A 7,203-nucleotide genomic window follows, 5' to 3' on the forward strand; every position below is an offset into this window, starting at 1 on the left:
CGGTACGCGGGCCTCTCACTGCTGTGGCCTCTCCCGTTGCGGAGCACAGGCTCCAGACGCGCAGGCTCAGCGGCCATGGCTCACGGGCCCAGCCGCTCCGCGGCGTGTGGGATCTTCCCAGACAGGGGCACGAACCCGTGTCCCCTGCATCGGCAGGCAGCCTCTCAATCACTGCGCCACCAGGGAAGCCCCCAATTTTTATAGTTTTATTCTACCTATTCAAATTGTAAACAAATCATATTATCTCCCACATGTCAGATACTTCATTATGTGTCTCAGTCAAGTGCCACAGAGAGTTTGAATTCCAGAATGGTTTAATTTTGAGACTTCACACTAACCTTCACTTAATGATTGATCCTTCTGTCTCTATCATAATGTAATTCAAAAGACAAATATCTGAGGACATTCAAATTGAGGATGGATAGATTGGTAAAACTAACACCTCTTTTAAATTGTTTCCATTTTACAATGAGCAAAATCTGTCAATAATTCAAACCTTGAAAAGTTGACTTCTCTTTGAAATAAAGAGCCACTAGGATTCTCCAGAATATTCTAAGCATTTGATTGAGTCTTAATAAAAATGAATAAGGATTTATATCTAGATGAATAAAATATGTAAATATGAAATAAAATACACGATTTTTCTCCTAGTTACTTCCACTTTCCATTCATATATACATATATAATATGTAAATTTTAAAGTTGTTTATGCTGAGTAACTATAGTATTTGCTCTTATTGTGTGATCTTGGGTTTTTGTCTCTTTTTCCATACATAAAATACAACTAATTGTAGTTACCACCCAACTGGCACATTCACAAAAATTTTATGAGAATTAGTACACAAGTGACTGTATAAACTTTGTAAATGTAAATTTAAACAGTCCTGTTTTATTTTATAAAGAAGAAAAACAAAGTAAAGACAGCTATAATGGAATGGATTATTTGAGTGAGAATTGTAGAAGAAAAAAATTTTCCTTGAAGAAAGAGTATTAATACAATTGTCCATGTTGAGCAAAGAATACCATTTTATGGTATCTACTATTTTATTGCTGTGTGAAATAATTTAGGGCTAGCTATTATATTTCCTAATATTTATATAATCTTATATTTTAACACCACTACATTTAATCATCAAAGTTTCTAAAACACACCACAAAATATATGCATCCTAACACATGCAAGCTTAAATAATAAAGGTACTTACAAACATTACCACAAATGAGATAAATGTAATTTCATGGCATTAACCTGAAATGCCACCATAAGTTTAGGGGATGTCAACTGTAAAGAAAACTAAGTGTGAAGCTTGCAAATTTAAACACATCTAAATTTGAATATATAAATCTTATTGTTCTCAGAACCATGTTGACATACCCTTATTACTCACCTGCATAAGAAACTACAAATTTAGAACTCTAACTGGTAATCCAAAATACAGTATGTGTACACTGGAGAAAAGTTTGTGTTGCTATGGGAACTTTGGCTTTTGTTTACATTATGTTGCAAACTATATTATGTGCCTTGGTTCACCTTAATGACTACCTTCATATATTGCTAATTATACTATCTTCCCTCATTCACTCTGATGATTAACTCCTTAAGGTTAACATTGCTCATCTTTATTGAGTTAGTTCATATTTTTCTTGAATACAGAAATACGAACTTAACGTTTACCTTCATTTGTGAAAATTGCATTATGCATGTCACCATCACCTGTTCATTACATTAAGTAAAACGAGTTCTGGCTTTTATAAAATTTGCAAAATTACATTTATGAAAATTATAAGCTTGACCTTGTTTGCCTATAGGAGTAACATATTCCAAATTGTAGAAAATAAAATTTGTGAACACTTTTTGTTTTGGATGTAAAAATATATAACTTCTTTATTCAAAATTTCTTGCAGTATTGTAAAAGAGGAAATCTAAGCTATTAAAAAATTGTTCACACTTTCAATACACAGGCAAAGATATGATGAAATATTCATTATGGTTATGCAGAATCCCCTCTGTGTTATTAGGACTCTATAGAGCTAAGTGAATGTGTTAAATTATAAATATGCCTATAGAACAGATATTGAATCTCAAAGTTTTAGTTATCTTTCTATATTTTTCAATTAAAAACCTTGAAAAATCAGAAAAATTTCAGAATGAAAACTATGTGTTGGTTATTTTAATTAGGATAAACTGGTATTAACATATTTATTCCAAAATGGTCATTGGGTTCCTACTATTGCTAGGTATGTGCTGGGCATAGGTATTCATGATAAGACAGGTAAGCTCTCATGAGGTTATAAACATGTAAAGAAGTAATTACAATATGGTTTTTCAGATCCTATATTTTGTAAAGCTGCTGTAAAAACCCTTAATTTTTTTTTTTGCCTTCAGAAGCATATTTATTGTATTTGAGATGATACGTCAGGTGCTCTCTGAGCTACAAAAGGGTAAAAGAAAATCCTCTAATTACAAATTGATGAAAGTAAAACGTAAGACGTTTTTTCACAACAGTGTGAACCACATACTCAGAAATTGACATGGGTTTACTACAAATGATCTAATTCCTATATGGCTACTTTTATAACTTCATACAGATAATGAGTTAAGCCAAAATGCACTATAATATTTGGTAGAAATCAAGACCAGTATCTTTAGTATATTACAAAATGCATTTTAATATCCCAAAGAAGCAAGACTTGCGAGTAGGTGTTTAAACATAAATTATCTACAGTTACAAAGTTCTATTCTTGACAGCATTTGCCCTTTGGGGCAGTCTCCCACTTTCCAGAGGATAAAGGCCCAGAGTAGAATCAGCAGCATAACACATACACAGAAGTCCATATTGTAAAGGCTATAAAGATTTGCTGCGCAGCGAGAAGATGCCTCTGCTCTTTCTCACTGCATACAAATTATGTGAATTGTGTTGCCTATCTCTTGTCATGTTCTTCTTTGTTGGTCAAATACTGAGCAGCTATGCTTCCAACCGGAGGATCTACGGAGTTGCAGTCTGTCAATGTCAAAGGGAACAAATTGACCACAAAATCTTTGAAATAGTAAAGCAGGACTCTAGCTGTCTTTGAGGATACCCAAACAGATGACTCCTTGACTGTTGATGTTGCAGTGATAGATTGTGGTGTGAAAAGTAACGTTTGGCAGCTTAAATGAATAACTGGATGAACATGTGATATTTAGAAAAAATACACCACTTTCATACACAGGACCTGATGGACCAAGTATAGTCAGTCTCTATTCATAGGTGCTATCTCTTTTAGGTCCAGCACTTCGGTTAGGAGGAGGGTCAAAGGTGATTTCAGCTGGCTCCTTCCGAATTCTTTTTGCACTACTGTAGTGGAAAATTTGCAGTGGTTTTGCTGGGGAGTTCAGACTTTTTCTTTTGCTGTGTGGTAAAAGGTTTTTCTCTCTCACGTTTTTGGGGTATGTATGTATGTAATGATTTATATTCTATGCTTTCACTCCACTTACAGTTATAAAATATTTGCTATATTCTCCATATTGTACAATATACCCTTGTATATTATTTTATACCTAATAGTTTGTACTTCTTAATCCACTCCCCCCTTTTCTCTCCCCACAGGTAACCATATATAGTTTGTTTTCTATATATAAGTCTGCTTCTGTTTTGTTATATTTGTTCATTTGTTTTATTTTTTAGATTCCACAGATAAGTGATACCATACAGTATTTGTCTTTCTCTGTCTGACTCATTTCACTTAGCATATTGCCTTCCAAGTCCATCCATGTTGTTGCAAATGGCTAAATTTCATTCTTTTTTTTATGCCTGAGTAGTATTCCATTGTGTGCGTGCGTGTGTGTGTGTGTGTGTGTGTGTATGTATATATATATATATATATATATATATATATATATATATATATATATATGCCACATCTTCTTTATCCATTCGTCTGTTGATGGACACTTAGGTTGCTTCCATATCTTAGCTACTATGAATAATGCTGCTATCAACATTGGGATGCACATATCTTTTTGAATTAGTGTTTTTGTTTTTTCTGGATACATACCCACGAGTGGAATTGCTGGATCATATAGTAGTTCTAATTTTAGTTTTTTGAGAAACCTCCAAACAGTTTTCTACAGTGGCTGCACCAATTTACATTCCCACCAACTTCCCATTTCTCCACATGCTCACCAACATTTCTTATCTGTATTCTTCTTGATGACAGCCATTCTGGCAGGTGTGAGGTGGTATTTCATTGTGGTTTTGATTTGCATTTCCCTGATGATTAGCGATATTGAGCATCTTTTCATGTGTCTGTTGGCCATCTGCATTTCCTCTTTGGAAAAATGTCTATTCAGTTCTTCTACCCATTTTTTAATCGGTTGTTTGTTTTTTTGATGTTGAGTTGTAAGAGCTATTTATATATGTTGGATATTAACCCCTTATCAGTCATATCATTTGCAAATATTTTCTCCCATTTGGTAGGTTGTCTGTTCATTTTATCAATGGTCTAATTAGGCCTCATTTGTTTACTTTTGCTTTCATCCCTTTGTCTTAGGAGACAGATCCAAAAAAACATTGCTACAATTTATGTCAAAGAGTGTTTTTTCTTGTTCTTAAAGCTCTGGAGCAGCAGTGTCTTTATGGTCTGCATCTGAACTACCTCTCCTGGTTCTGGGGTTCTTATCATTCAATCTTTGCCTATCATTGGAAATCTTGTGAAGTTATTTCTTGAAAAATGTGATTGTGCACCTGGGCCTGCTCATGCACTCCTACAATGTGAGGGTGAGAGAGAGAAAAAAAACCCTTCCTTAGGTAATGGAGGTAGCTGGGGGAGGGAAGGGGAGGGAGCAGGGGGAAAAAAAGCCAAGGAGGCTTGTGCTGGGGAGTGTGGAACATTGAAAGTAGGAGGAGATTGTGCCCCTTAAGATTTCTTTCCAGAGGAGTTACTATTTTTTTGAGGGCATGGCTCAAAAAACTGACTGTGTTTGGGGGCAGGTTGGTTTGGGTTGAGGCAGGGGTTTGTGGAGATAAGTATTATGTATGATACTGGAGTGATGAATACATGACACTCTGCCTTTGTCAAAATCCATGGCACAAGAATGAACTTTAATGTATGCAAGTAAAAAAATCATTTAGAAGGTTGGTAGATTCCAGAATGTAATGTATACTGTGACAAAACAATCTAATTGTATAACATCTATAAAACAACCTCACTGAAGGAATGGGGAGAAAATTTCTGGGTTAAGTAGTTTTGGAAACGAGTGGAGACATTAGACTAAAGGCAAAGGAAGCAACTGCACATAAGCAGTGTACTTTAATTTTGATTCCCATGGGGCTATGGGTTAACAATTCTGAAGCCACTATGCATATATACTAGAATTGAATAGTGAGGTAGATGAATGGTGGATCATGGGAGGCAAGTTTCTCAGTGTTCGAGCTGGAGGATACAGACAAACAAGAAAAAGGTTTGTTTGGTAATAGAATATAGTTGGAGATATCAGCATAAACTCATTTTTAGCTTACTATAGATGCAGACAGAAACACAGAGAAATATTTATAAGTACAGGCATACCTTGTTTTATCGTGCTTCACTCTACTGTGCTTCATAGATACTGCTTTTTTACAAATTGAAGGTTTGTGGCAACCCTGTGTCCAGCAAGTCTATCAGCACCATTTTTCTAACAGCATTTGTTCACTTCGTGTCTCTGTGTCACATTTTGGTAATTTTCGCAGTATTACAAACTTTTTCATTATTATATAACTTGTTATGGTAATCTGTGATCAGATATCTTTGATGTCACTACCACGACTTGCTGAAGGCTCAGATGATGGTTAACATATTTAGCAATAAAGTATTATTCCATTAAGATACATATTTATTGTTTTTTAGATATGTTATTGTACATTTAACAGACTATAGAATAGTATAAACATGACTTTTATGTGCATTGGAAACCCCCAAATTCATGTGACTTAGTGTATTTTGATATTTGCTTTAATGCAGTGTTCTGGAACTGAACTTGCAATATCTCCAAGGTATGTGACTGTCTGTCGGTCTCTGTCTCTTTCTCTCTCTCTCTATCTATATATACATATATATATACACACAAAGGTTAACATACATCCACATATTTTCCTATTCTGTTAGCTGAGAGAGCCTAGAAGCAAGGACACCCAGTAGCAACAAGTACACTTAGCACCCAGATCTTGGTTTCTAGAACCCTTCTTTAATTAAAGGAACTAAGGCTCCTTGGAGAAATGGCTGATTCTAAGCCTGGGGCAGGAAATATACAAGATAATCTGGGAGAACCTTGTAGTGTTAAGAAAGAAAGTGCTCAACACACACACACACACACACACACACACACACACACACACACACACACAGAGTGATGTGAGTATGTCAAAGGGACACAGAAGCCAAGTGAAAGACCCCCCAATAGACAGAGCTGGAATGATTTGAGCAACAAAATAAAATAGTATTGAATTATAACCCAAAGTACAAGATATATATTCATGAGTCCAAACTGATATAAATAATTAAGTAAATAAACAAATGGGAGAGAACAGACACATTTCCTGTGCAGTAGAATTTTAAATAATTTATTTGGATACTCTACCCTCAAGAAGATGGAGCCTAACTCCTCACTTCTTAAGTGTGGGCTATGCATAGGGACTTCCTTCCAAAGGGTATGGAATGGAAAGGGGGAAAAAAAGAGTAACTTTACAGTGGAGAAACCTGACACGCTACCTCAACCAAGTGACCAAGATTAATATCAACAGTGACAAGTCACCTTGATAATATGTATTCTCGATGTGATGTGATGAGAATGACACTTTACCTCTATGATCTTTCTCTCCAAAACACACAACACCAGTGTAATCATGAGAAAAACATCAGAAAAATCTCAATAGAAGTACATTGACCAATATACCTGACCAGTACTCCTACAGTCTGTCATGGTCACCAAAAACAAGGAAAGTCTGAGTAACTATCACAGCCAAGAGGAGCTTAAGGAGAATTGACAACCAAATTAATGTGATATCTTGGATGGGACTGTGGAAGAGAAAAGAGCATTTGGTAAACACCAAGGGTATCTGAATAAGATGTGGACTTTAGTTAATAATAATGTATCAATATTTGTTCATTAATTGTGACAAATGTACCACACAAATATGTTTATAATAGGAGAAATGGTATATGGTGTATGGGATTCTCTGTACT

At 35.2% G+C, this 7,203-nt stretch overlaps 1 pseudogene; it reads right to left on the bottom strand.

Annotated features, from left to right (window-relative positions):
- Positions 1-2,922: 2,922 nt before the first annotated feature.
- LOC101278601 (ubiquitin-conjugating enzyme E2 E3-like) lies at positions 2,923-6,940 on the bottom strand (annotated as a pseudogene).
- Positions 6,941-7,203: the final 263 nt, after the last annotated feature.

Source organism: Orcinus orca, chromosome 2 (assembly GCF_937001465.1).
Source record: "Orcinus orca chromosome 2, mOrcOrc1.1, whole genome shotgun sequence".
NCBI classification, from domain to species: domain Eukaryota; kingdom Metazoa; phylum Chordata; class Mammalia; order Artiodactyla; family Delphinidae; genus Orcinus; species Orcinus orca.